Source organism: Hyaena hyaena, unplaced genomic scaffold (genome assembly GCF_003009895.1).
Source record: "Hyaena hyaena isolate Hyena2069 unplaced genomic scaffold, ASM300989v1 scaffold_8, whole genome shotgun sequence".
In the NCBI taxonomy this organism is placed as follows: domain Eukaryota; kingdom Metazoa; phylum Chordata; class Mammalia; order Carnivora; family Hyaenidae; genus Hyaena; species Hyaena hyaena.
The window spans coordinates 1,873,756-1,887,488 of NW_024080640.1; positions in this window are offsets into that span (position 1 = coordinate 1,873,756).

Consider the following 13,733-nt stretch of genomic DNA (forward strand, 5'->3'; position numbering starts at 1 on the left):
CTCAGTTTGTTATCTGTACAATGGGAATATAATAGCACCTTCATCACAGGCCTTTAGAACATATTTGGGGAAGCTATTAGCCCAATGACTGATATACAAAAGCAGTCAAAAAATCATGTTGTTGTTATTAGTACTAATGAGTCAGGGAAGCAAAAGGAGTGAGAATTGCTGTAGTGGGCAGCCCTCCTTGAGGTAGCCACAGCTTTGGTAGGGACGCCTGTGCACAGGGCTCCCTGCATCTCCTCTCTTGACTCCTCAGGGAGCCCTCTCAGCCTCTACGGGGCAGCCAGCAGGTGAGGGGGGGAGGGAAGGCCCAGAGGAGCAAATCTCAACCAGTGAGGTATAAGGGTCTGTGCGTAAATGCCCCAGCCTCCTCCCCTCTGTGGGGGGCAATTTTAAGGTGTGTTCTGTAGGACTGGGGCCTGGGTGCGTCGTACACCAGTCACATGCATGTGACACATCAGCTTCTCCTCTCTCCTGGCCCCACTGTCCCTGCTCCTCACCCCTGCCTCCTAGGGTCGCCTCCTAAATACGCCTCCTGCACCAGAACCCTTGTCTCCAGCGCTGCTCACAGAGGAACACAGAACAAGACAAGTACGAGGCAAATGGAGACGGATATGGAGGCTGGGAGAACCGTGAAGCCAGATCCCAGAGACCTGTAGGAACCACGCACCAGAACTCAGAACTGTCCCTAGGAACCTAAGGGAGAAAAGGAGAGGAGGCTCCGGAGGAAAAAGGAAATCCACTTGGGGAAAGCCTGACATGGGAAAGAGAGCAAGGACAGGAAAAGGAATCTATTAAATAGAAGAATTATAAGATTAATAAGGAAGGGAAGGGAAGGGGAAGGGAGAGAAGGGGATGGGAAAAGAAGGAAGGAAGGAAGGAAGGCAGGCAGGAAGGCAGGAAGGAAGGAAGGAAATGAAAAGAGAAGACATACATATAAGGTTAACATTGCCAGGGGCACCTGGGTGGCTCAGTCAGTTGAGTGTCTGACTTCAGTTCAGGTCATGATCTCACGGTCTGTGAGTTGGAGCTGCACACCGGGCTCTGTGTTGACAGCTCAGAGCCTGGAGCCTGCTTCAGATTCTGTCTCTCTGACCCTCCCCTGCTCACACTCTCTTTCTGTCTCTCAAAAATAAATAAACTTTAAAAAATAAACAAGCAAGCATTGCCTGTCTTCGTGCATGCAGGCTGCTATAACTGAATACCAGAGGCTGGGTGGCTGAGAGACAATAGAAATTTACTTCTCACGGTTCTGGAGGCTGGAACTTCAAGATCAAGGTGCCAGACGATTCCATGTCTGGTGACCACCTGCCTCCTGGTTTATAGACCGCATCTTTGGCTGTGTCCTCACCTGATGGAAGGGGCAAGGGAGCTCTCTGGGGTCTCTTTCATAGGGCACTAATCTCCTTCATGAGGACCCCCTCTCATCCCCACCCTCATACCCGAATCACTTCCCAAAGGCTCCACCTCCTAATACCCAGCCTTGGAGGTTAGGATTTAACATGCGAATTCTGAGGTGACACAAACATTCAATCTATGGCATTATTTTGTGATCACTGATTGGAGGAAAGACCAGGTCAAATCAAGGGAGTCTCACCCACTGACTATTTTATTTGCATGAAATGTCTTTTTACAATAAAGGGAACTGATGTTGTCATTTCTTTCTTCCACTGCGCTCCCATAGCCCCTGTTCACTCAGCGCAGCTCACGGGGAATCCTTTCTGTTGGGGTCTCACTCCCACGCCCTTCCCTGCCCCTGGCTGTAAGCCTGTGTGGGCAGAGCCACCTCGCCCCAGGCCTGGCTCTTGTGTCTGGCTCAGTACAGGCCCCCTGCTCTTCCTTGGTGAACAAAGGAATGGAGACTCCTGTAGTAACAAGCCCATTCTATCAGGTCAGCAAATTCTGTGAAAAGCCTGAAAACAGCTCTGACATGAAAGGGTAAACTTCTTGAAATTCTGCTCACTCTTAATTTGCTCAGCAAACCCCTTCCTTTTTAGTTCGAAGATAGAAACCCAAACCATCTGTAAAAGCCAATGTTGAGACAATGATGGAAATCTGAGTAGGAATTCTACTTTAGATGATGAAAGGAATTATTATTAATTTTGTTAGCTGTGGCGATGGCATGGTGGTTAATTATTTTTGCAATGCTTCCTTACTCATTAGGAATTCAAACAGAGGGGCTCCTGGGTGGCTCAGTCGGTTGAGTGCCCGACTTCGGCTCACGTCATGATCTCATGGCCCATGAGTTCAAGCCCTGCATCAGGCTCTGTGCTGACAGCTCAGAGCCTGGCACCTGCTTCAGATTCTGTGTCTCCCTCTCTCTGCCCTTCCCACACTGTGCTCTGTCTCTCTGTCTCTCTCTCAAAAATAAACATTAAAAATCTCTTTAAAAAAAGAAATTCTCTATATATAGAGAGAATATAATTCTATATATATATAAAGAGAGAGAAAGAATTCTATATATATATAGGGTTAGATAAACAAGGTCAATAACATGTTAAAGCTGGGTAATTGGGACATAAGAGTTTCTTACAGCAAACTCTCTACTTTGGGGCAGGATTTCCAGATCAACACTTTAGGGTCAGGTGCAATCCAGCCCAGCCCCTCCGTGGGTAGAAGGAAGAGGGGGTGAGGGGAAGAGGGAGAAGGAGAATACGATGTGGAGCCAAGTTGTATTTAACTTCACATTTGATTTCACTGCCTGGCAGATGTCCCAGGGCCTGGGGGGGTATGACAGACTGTCAGTGTGGGTGTGAAACAGTGAACTAAAACAGAGATTTAACAAATCAAACAAGGAGACAGTGGTGAGAGCCAGCGGCAAGATACTGGCAAGGCAAGTCCTGATGCTTATAAGAAAAAGCCAAAGGAATGGAAACTAGACCCTCAGGCATTGCCCTAGGCCTGCTGGGCCTTGGGGTGCCCCAAGGAAGCCATAGCACCCCCCTTCTCCCTCCCCATCAAGGAATCAGGCTCCTTGGCTATCCCTCTGTATTAAATACAGTATAGGGTGAGAAGCCCTGAGACCATTCGTGAAGGAAAATGGGTTCCTGTGTCTTTTTCCTATTTAAGTTATCGTAATAAAAAGGTATTTCATTCCTACCTTCAATCCCTTGTCCCTGGGGTTCTGGATCTGGCAGCAGCCTCGAGCACGCTCCCCCCTTTTCTCCACTGGCTTACGTCAGACCCGTCCCTGTGCAGGGGAGCAAATCGCTGTTCACCCCCACCTAGCCACCCGCACCCCCACTGCATAAACTTCAGGAGATTCAGAGAGTTCTGAACGGGGCAGGCCGAGGGACCTGCTCAGAGGCGAGTGAAGTTTCCCCCCGGGGGTCTAAGCCACAGCCCTTGGCACCGATTACTACTGAACCTCAGACAGACCCTTCCTGTCAAAGGCCAGTGTTTCATCTCAGGCAGATGTCCCCAAGGAATATCACAGACCAGAAAACCAACCCTGAACTTGCCTCAACTGTCCCATCCTTTTTTTGGCCATACCTGAGGAAACGCCAGCCCTCATAGTTTCACCTTTTCTGTTTATACAATCTGTGTGTTTATCTGAGGGAAAACTAGCAGGTGCAGCCTGAGTGAAGCTCCCCACCCCCACCCTGCAAGGTCTGAGACAGTGACGGAAGGGGAACCCCCTGCTCCCTTTCACACTTGGGCTTGGATGTTGCATAGGACTCAACATCTGGATCTGGTCTTCACAGCCCAGGAATTATTTGGAGATCATGGCCACGGTCCAGGACCCGCCTCCTTACTTCAGGATGGAGAGATTTATGACCCTCCATCCCTTACAGGAGCAAGGCAGCGTGTTTGTTATTTGTCCCACATACTGGATGATGGCTTAGAGGCTGCCCCAAGACTTGCCCGAAAACTCATACCTGGGGATTAGAACCAGAGCCTGCAGACTTGGCACACCCAGCCTGGGCATAAGTGTCTATTTTCCCCACCCCACCCAAGCCCACACACACACGTACCGATTTCCAGGTATCTCCTGTTTGCCGTCCCACCACCTCCTCTCCCCATCAGAGGGACAGCCCTCTGGAAAAACACTCGCTGCCACGTCACCATCCTCACGTGAGGAGCTCACAGTGTGCTTGTGCGGAGACACACACATCGTGTAAGCAGATGCCTGCACAGAGGTCTCCAGGGTTCGCTCATCTGTCTGCTTACCTTCCATTAACGTTCCTGCTCCTCCCTGCAGTAGTCACCTGTCCTGTTACTTTTCTTGGGCAAGGAGCCCTTTAAACACAGATCAGAAGGGGAGCCTGGGTGGCTCAGTGGGCTGAGCATCTGGCTTTTGATTTCGGCTCAGGTCATGATCTCCTGGTTTGTGGGATCAAGCCCTGAGTCTGGCTCTCTGCTGACAGTCCAGAGTCTGTTTGGAATTCTCTCTCTCTCTCTCTCTCTCTCTCTCCGCCCCTCCCTTGCTCATACTTGCACTCTCTCCCTCTCAAAATAAATAAGCTTAAAAAAAAAATCACAGGTCAGAAAACCAACCCTCATCCAACTACATTCCATCATTTGCATATATTTTATTTATACATTTAACATTTCCCTCCCACCTCCACCCCACCCCCAAACACATGTAAGCTCCTGACAGGGAAGCTCCTGGTCCTTGGGTCTGTTTTCTTTTCTTTTAATGTTTATTTATTTTGAAAGAGATTACATGAGTAAGGGAGGGGCAGAGAGAGAGGGAGAGAATCCCAAGCAGACTTCGAGCTATCAGCCCAGAGCCGGATGCGGGGCTCCATCTCATGAACAATGAGATCATGACCTGAGCTGAAATCAAGAATCGGATGCTTAACCCACTGAGCCACATAGGTGCCCTGGGTCTATTTTATTTTCTGCTCTGTCTCTAGCATATTGGCCAGATCCTGGCACAGAGTAGGTACAAGACAATGATTTGTTGGCTGAATGGGTATCTAACTTCAAGAGCTGAATTCCCACATACACTTTGCATTTGGGCCATTAAGTTTAGGAGCAAAAGCACACCTGTGAGGAGAGGCAGAACTCTGGGCAGTCTGTCTACTTAGACGATCCCAAGCCAGATATTGTCGCTAAAGCCTTGCCATGTGGACAATACTGGAGGAAGATTGGAGATCAATAGGTAGAATTTAGCAGAAGGCAAATTTTGCCTTAAACTCACAGTTGGAACTGCCTTACCATAGGGGTATGGGTGGACTATTGCAGGGAAGGCTCCTACCAGTCATGCCTCCTAGTCTCCATGCTCTGAAGTAGTCTCCTTTCACATGACTCAGGGATTGGCCATGTGACCTCTTTGCCCAATGAGACAATTCCCATTGGGTTAAGCATATTTTTTAGTGTTTTTTTTATTTTTTAAAATTTTTGATTAATGTTTATGTCTTTATTTATTTTTAATTTTTAATGTTTATTTTTGAGAGAGAGAGAGCAGGGGAGTGGCAGAGAGAGACGGAGACACAGAATCTGAAGCAGGCTCCAGGCTCTGAGCTGTCAGCACAGAGCCTGACGTGGGGCTCAAACCCATAGACTGTGAGATCATGACCGCAGTTGGACACTTAACCAAATGAACCACCCAGGCAACCCTATTTCTTTCTTTCTTTCTTTTTTTTTCAGAGAGAGAGAGAGAGAGAGAGAGAGAGAGAGAGAGCAAGCCCGGGAGAGGCAGAGAAAGAGAGACCCAGAATCCAAAGCAGGCTCCAGGCTCTGAGCTGTCAGTACAGAGCCCGATGGGGGCTCAAACCCACGCATTGCAAGATCGTGACCTGAGCCAAAGTCGAACACTTAACCAACTGAGCCACCCAGGCACCCCTAAGCATGTTTTAAGTTATCTGTATTTTCTAATGCTTTGACATTTGGGGGCCTTGTTAACATTGGAGGGACCACCCTTTGCACAGTTAGCCAATGCTCAGAGATACCAAACAACTCTCCAGGGAGCATTCCTTTCACATGCAAACCAACCAATAGGAGCCACGCCAGCAACCACCACCTCTGTTGGGCTCTCACTCAGGGCCACAACCCCCTGCTCGAACCGCCCCAGCGCCAGGTAGCAGATAACTAGAGATAGCCCCCTGGCCTTAAAGTCTGCCGAGATCCTTCAAGCTGGCCAACCCTAAAGCTGTTTACCCTGTCTTGCTTCGCCTTTCTGGTGTGATTGAACCAGTGTCCGGATCACGTCTCTAGGAATCATTCTCTAACTCTCAGTTCTGCTTCCTTCAAAACTGGGGCCATTCATAGGTGGTGGCAATGGTGACCACCAAAAACTCCGGGCTTCTGCTCTGCAGCTTGGCAACTCCCCAAAGAGAGAAACTCTCCTTCCTAATTATTCCAGCAGAAGTCTCAGGGCTGACTGTCCCTGGCCTAGCTTGGGTTACATGCCTCTTGCTGAGCCAATCATAGCGGCCAGAGGGATACAGTGCTCCGGCTGGAGAGATCAGAGTCATCCCAGAAATTGGGAAAGGGCCCAATCCCACTTGGAATGAAAATGGGTAAGGGGTAATTTCTCAAAGGAAAAAAAAAGCGTCCCATTACCAAAAGGAAAAAGGAATGGATTCTGGGAAGGCAGAAACAACAGACCACCTCTCCAGGAATGCTCTGAGCTTCTCTGTCCCGGCCTCCCTGATAGCCTTCCAGAGCCTTGTTCCAATATGGATTTCTTTCTAGGAGAGTGAAGAGAGGGGGCTCACTTTGACCCTTTACTTTCTTGTATGAAGAACCCGAACCAATTTCGACTGGCTTTTAACTTCAACCGCACAGCATCAAATTTAAAAAATGATGTTTGACCTCAGGCTTTGAAGAGGAGGTGGCAATGGTCCTTGGCCCTGAGAACTTCTGATAAGAATGGAGAATATTTTTGTTATTGGTTCTATTGGACTGGGCCTTGACATGAAAACACCCACATTGTCATTGCTCACATTAGGCTTATTTTATTGGTCTCTCTATTTTGTCTGGGGTCATTCTTTCCCATTGAGAAAATCGGTTCCTTTTTTCCTCCCTTATAATGGAGCTCATGTTGCCAATACTTTATCTCATAAGGCACGGCTGTGCTGGGTGCTTTATAATAAGCGTGATGCCCATAACAATCCCTTACAATAGACTAGCACCTTCCATCTAGAAAGGACTGTCACACAGTATTGTATTTGATTCCCACAATAACCAGGGTGTAGGAATATAGTGATAGTCCTTTTCTTTAGATATGAAAATAGACTCAGAGAGGTTAAGTAACTGGCTGAAGGTCACAGAGCTATGTTGCCTTGGGTAGAAGGAAAATTTTGGCAAGGAATAAACAGGCATTTATGCAAGACTTCATTTATTTACCAAGATTAGACTTTATTGCTGCAAAGCTAATCAGGGCTAAATCCCCAGAGGAGCTAGTTTGCAGGATGCAAACTACAGTAGCTCAGAAGGATCAAAACACAAACAGAGTCACAGTGCCACCAACAGCCATGACTAGACACCAACAGCCCGGCATGTCTGCCCCTGGGCTCATCCACAAGCAAGCCCAAGAGATGCAGTCCCAGCCGGATCCCCTGGAGAGCAGTTCTCCATTCAGCACAAGCGCCCAGGAGCCCACATCTGTGGTTCAGCCCTGCGTGGAACCCCTACGCTCCTACTAACTCCTTCTCTCCTCACAGAGGCTAACAGCTGGGCCACGGATGGGACTGAGGCTTCGGTCTACAGAGAGGGAAGGGCTTGGAATGTTGGAGAAATCTTAAGCCCGAGTAGCAACTCCAGCTGGATGTACTGAAAGGGTGTCCGTCCCAAGGATTCTCTTCTTCCTTACCCGCCTCCTTGCCTTTTCCCTCTGTGGCCACCCTCAGGGCTGAAATCCCAGTCAGAGAGCTAGCTGGCAGTCCTCTTTCATTTGGATTCTACACAACTCACAAATTCTGCGTGCCACCAAAGAAAAGAAGGGACCCATGGTAGCCAGAGGAGACAGCGTCCCTTTCATGGGAGGAAGAGCCTCTGGGGACTCTCCTCCATTCCTTGTCCTGCTCCTTGAAACTTCTGAGCCGTCCTCTCACCCAGACACTCTGCCTGTATCTTGAGCAAGCCACAGAGTGATGAGGTAAATGGCACCCCCTACAAAGGTGGGCCCTGACCCCCACCCTTCCAGTGCAGTCCCTAGTGTTCATTATGGTCCTGAGAGCTCAGCAAGACAGACCAGCTAGAGAGGAAGTGACCCAGCCCCAGAGCACTCTGGGAAACCTACTGTGTTGGCCCTAGACCCCACAACGGGGGGATAGTAGATTTCCAGCATTGTCTGAGGTGAATGGGACAGGGCTTATCAAAGCTGCGTGGGCCAGAAGAGAAGGAGCCCAGTCAGCTCACTAAGCCTTCCTGACCTCAGTGAAGCCTTGCCTAGACGATCCAGGCTGTGTGCTGTTGGGACGCTTCTATTCTAGAAGTTTCCGCCAGGTGGCAGAGAAAAATATCAGATGCCAGAAATGTATGCATCTGAAAGGATTTCCCCCATAGGACAAAAAAACCAATCATACCTTCTCCCAGTTAGGATGTCTGCAATTACTCAACCCCTGTAAGTGGAAAAAGAATGCCAGGACTAATCAGACGACATCACTCTGGAAACCCAAGGCATCCCAGCCCCAATCTTTTTGAAAGGCTCCATATGGAAAGATACAAATTCAATTTGTCTTGTCTGGGGGAAAAATGAGTTTTAAATATGTTAAATCAAAAATGATATCTTGTGTGCCAGACATTAGTGATCTAGAACAAACGCCTCGGGAGAAAAATTACCCTGAAAATCTTAAGTATTCAGGTTACTAAAGAACTAGGAATTTATGCTGCGGTCCAAGCACAGAAAGTCCACATGGGGCACCCACACGTCCCAGACTGGGCCACAGCAGACCAGGTGCCTCAGACAGAGCCCTGGGTCCTGAGGACCGGCCTGGAAGCTTCCCTCAGTGACACCTCTGCCCACCTTCCTGGGACCTTCCATGGCTTCCTGCTCAGCTGGATTGTCAAGGCCTGAAGAACTGGGAAATGCCCTGTGGAGCCAGTGCAAGGCCAGAGCAAACTGGTAAGGGAGGGCTGCGGAGAGAGAAAAGGCCCAGTTTCCACTGGTTTCCCAAGCCTGGCAGACACCGAGGCTTTTAAAAGGCCAGTTTACAAAAACCCTGAAGGGCTCTGGTTGTTCTCTTCCAAGATGAGCTGATGGGCTGGAAAGCCCCAGGAAGATCTGGGTTCTAATCCTAGCTCTGCTAGTAGCTGGCCAGCGCCACGGGTCTTGGACAGGTCTCTTCTCTCTAATCCATGGTGGATAAAACAAAGAGCTGACTCTAAATGACATCCAGGCTCTCTTTCAACTCCATGACAAAGATATTTGTCTTTCTTTCTGCTCTCTTTCTTTCCAGAGCCTGTGAGAGCACAGTCTTTCAAATCAGTCTGCATGGGTTTGAATCCAGGCTCCGCTGCTTTTTAACTGTGTGACCTTGAGCAAATAACTTAACTCTCTGTGCTTCCATTTCTGCTTTTGCAAAATGAAGATGACAATCTCTATTTTCTAACCTTGTGAAAGGATAAGATGAGTTAACCCATGCAAGGGGCTTTGAGTAGCTCCTAGCACATAGCTATTATTTAGCAATGCATGCCAGGCTCTCTACCAGGCATAATAGATACAGAAATAAACCAGAGAGATATGGCCCTTCCTCTCCAGGATGTTATTGTCTCCTAGCAAAATGTTGTCCAGGAATTTCCTCTCTTATGGTCACCGGTTTGTGTCCCAAAGGGTGGGTGACTCCTGGCATTCCGCCTGTGGTGTGGGGTTGGACACAGAGCAAGTCCCAAAACATGCACCAGTTGCCTAACATCTCGACCTTTTTCCTTCCTGCTTCTTGATTGCTTTTCCACTCTAGACTCTACTTACAGTCTGATTTCAAAGATAATAGAAATAAATAAAATCTGCTGCAGAAGAGCCTTTCTTCCTCTTCCCTCACCCCTTTCTGTCTCGAATTTTCTCCTGTCTCCACTTGCTAGCATTGCCTCATGCAGCCTCACGGCCTTGCCGCACTTGCCCCGTTTGCGAACCATGAGACCCCTAGGTGCCTCCTTACCCTCCTAAGAATGCACTCTGGCCTCACTCTTCCTAGAACCGGATGCAGCCGTAATCTCCTTGGTTAGTGAAGACATTGGCTGTGGGAACATTCGGCTTTGTTTACCCAGGGGGAGGGGGTGGGGGCTGGAGAAATTGCTCAGCTCCTGCACAGTCAGCGGGGAAGGTAATGGGGATTAATCCGGACGCTGCCAAATGCAGATGTGTCCCCAGCCCAGGAGGGAGGACGAGCAGCTGTGGGCTCAGGGGCCAGCTGCGGCCCGCAGGGGGGCCCAGGGAGAAGGAGGCACTGGCCCAGAACCGGAAGCCGCAAGGGGTTCCAGGCGGCATCCCGGAGGTCTGGGGCTGCCCTGCCCGGCCCTGCCTGGCCAGGAGGGCTGGTTGATTGATGCCTTTAAATAGACATGCTGGGAGCTGGCAGGCCAAGTGTTTATGCCCAAATGCACATTGTCTGTTTAAGGAATTCCCAAATCCCTCGCTGGAGACTAGATTATGAAAAACATTTCTAGAGGAATCCTGTGGCCTCCTTGCCACTCTGCTCATCCTTGGGCTGCCAGTGGGTGGGAGGGCTGGGGGAGGAGTGTAAAGGGGAGCCCTTCGGCCGGTCCGGGCAGGTCCTGGTCAGGCTAGGGTAAAGAGAGTTGTAAGCATTTCTTGGGTGCCTACTATGTGCCAGGCTCTGGAGAAACAAAAGCAATAGGGAGGAAGAAGAGGAGCTCACAGCCCAATGGGCAGGCAGCTGCACAGAGGGAAGAGTGGGCTCCTGGAGTTGTGGGAAGCACACAAAGGTGGCCCTTGGGATCCTGATGCCCCCGCCTTACCAGCCCCACTCCTTCACCCCCGCAGGTGGCCCAAATCCTTCCCCAGCACAGTTGACTAGTGAAGGGTTCTTCCCCGCATATTTGTTTAAAGAAGAGGTTCCTTTTTTTTTTTTTTTTAGTTTATTTAGTTATTTTGAGAGAGAGCATGTGCATATGCAGTGGGGGGGAGGGGGGAGAGAGAGAGAGAGGGAGAGAGAAAGAGAGCGAGAGAGAGAGAGAGAGAGAGAGAGAGAGAATCCCAAGCAGGCTCCATGCATCAGCACCCGATGTGGGGCTCAACTCAGGGCTCAATCTCACAAACTGTGAGGCATTACCTGAGCCTAAGTCAAGAACCAGACACTTAACCAACTGAGCCATGCAGGTGCCCCTAAAAAGGAAGTTCTTGAAGTCCCCAAACCCTCCAATAGTAAGGGTGTTGGAGCACTATAATGGAAAATTTTTAGGAATCCTGACAGATCTGGGGAAGGGGAGGAATTTGGGGGGGGCAGCGACAGTCCTCAATAAATCACACACTGACCTGAGTCAGGATATTTGAGATCTCATCCATGCTTTGTCACTCTAGCTGGGTGAATTGGGGCAAGTGACAGAAGCTCTCCAGCCTACCTCCTGGGGTTTCTGCACTGTTTCGATGACACGGCAGATGGGACAGGAACCGGGGAAGCACAGTGGGAGCCTTCCCCGTCTGCAGCCCACCGTGGTGACACACCCCTGCCTCGTATACCTGGTGTATACTTGCTGCCGAGTTTTGTTTTTTATTTTAAGTGATCTCTACACCCATTTTGGGGCTCAAATTCGGGACCCTGAGATCAAGAGTCCCATGCTCTTCTGAATGAGTCCTCAGGCACCCTGCCGCTGAGTTTTATATAGATCACTGTTCACACTCATTTATATGCAAATAGTTGTTGAAATAATACAATATTTAGTGAGGGTAAACAGAAGAGAAAAGGCCCTTATGCTTAAGTGTGTGTGTGTGTGTGTGTGTGTGTGTGTGTGTGTAGGGTGGTGTCTGTAGCTGCTATATTTTGTGACCCTGCATCAGGCATCTGAAAAGGCAGGCTCAGGGCCATCTAAAACATGCTAGATGGGAGCCAACTTGCCCTGGGATCCGGCCAGGGGAGGTTATAGGTCTGAGATGTCCAGCTGCCAGTCCTTCAAACTGACGTTCCCAGTGACTAGTGGCTCAACAGTCACTGGCCCATCCTCCCACCCCACTGCCATGATGCTGTGTCTGGGCCACAGGGACTCACGTCCTCACCAGACTTCTACCACCAGGAGAGCTTGACCAGAAGGCCCAGCCTCATCCTCCATGCCTAATGATCAAGAATGTATACTTACCTTCATCTGCTGTTCCTTCTGTCCAGCCCAGAACCACACTGCCTTGGGGCTGAAAGCATGGGCTCCTGCTCTGCTTCTGGGCTTCTAAGCTCAGCTGAAGGGGGAGGTCAGGAAGCAAAGTCTGAAGGCTGGGCTTGGGGAGAGCAGCAAAGTTATACGAGGGGGTTAACAAGAGTCCTGTGCTGGGAAACCAGACACAGCTATTCTAATTCTGATATTGGGTGGCCCCGGACAAGTGTGTTAACTTCTCTGGACCTCAGTTTCCTCATCTGCAAAATCGGCACACCGGACTCCATTTCTTCGGTCTGTTCTAGATTTACCATCGGACAGTTCCATAAATAAATGCACCAGGTGGGAAGACACCCAGTCAAGTCATCCAACAGCCAGTTATAGAATTCTGAGCCCACACACCAATATAATGTTTGGAAAACAAGTTTTATTTCACGTCCCAACTCAGGTCTGTGGGTAGTGTCTATCTGGAGCACTGGGTTAAGAAGGAATCTGAAGCCTTATTTGGCAGGAGACAGGATGGTTTAGGGTTAAAAGCTGGGCTCAGAGACAACCACCCCTCCCCTTAAGAGCTGTCTGATTTGGGCAAATTACTCAATGACTCCCAGCTCTGGGCTGGTTGTGATGATGAAAGAGATAATACACAGTGAAATCCTTGTGTGGGGTCAGCACATCATCAATGCCCCAGGAGGATGCATAGGGGGTGTCTGGGGTGGGGCATGAGAGGGTCAGGGAGGGAGGTGGGCCAGCACGTGGCCCTGCCCTGTCACATTATCTCCTTTCTCCCATCCCACTGATCATCCTGGCTGTTCACCCAGGTTCTCCCGGGAAAGGGGATTGGGAATCTCATCAGGATAGAATCGAGTAGAGGAGACAGCCCACCCCCCAAATCCTCATGAAACAGCTAAGCTCCTTCTTTCTTTTTCTTTCTATTCTGGAGGAGATTTATCATTTCCAGAAATGCCTTTGCGGCCCTCCCCCCACCCCTCACCCGGCTCTTCACGGAGCCCACCCTCTGCCCCTTTCTAGGGCCAGACCGCAGGAGGTGGGTGGCAGTCTCCGGGCCTCTGACGCGGTCCCGGAGGGGCTCAGGGATCTCCCTGTGCAGGACCCCTCCAGATCGCGATCTCGCCCCTGGACTCCGGAGGTGCGGGTGCTAAACGCGCCACCCCCAGGCCGGCTGGTCCCTAACCGCCCGCTAACGTGCTGGATCTGGGGAGAGAATTCCACCCGCTCAGCAAATCTCCCTTTATTGTTGGTTTTGTCTGTTGGCTTTCCCCCCCACTTTCTCGTTTTCCTTTCTTCCCTTGAGTCAGCAACGCGGAGTCCAACGGGGCAGATGGGGCGAAGGGGGAGAGACGCACCCCTGAGCCCGCCCTCAGGGCCCTTTGCCGCAGGCCAGCCCCGCGCTGCAGACACCCGCGTTTCTGGCCCTCTTTTGGGCCCAAGATCCGAATGTCGGCCCCTCGGACCGGTGGAAGGCCACTAGCTGGGGAGGCAGGCGCCAGTCACCTGTG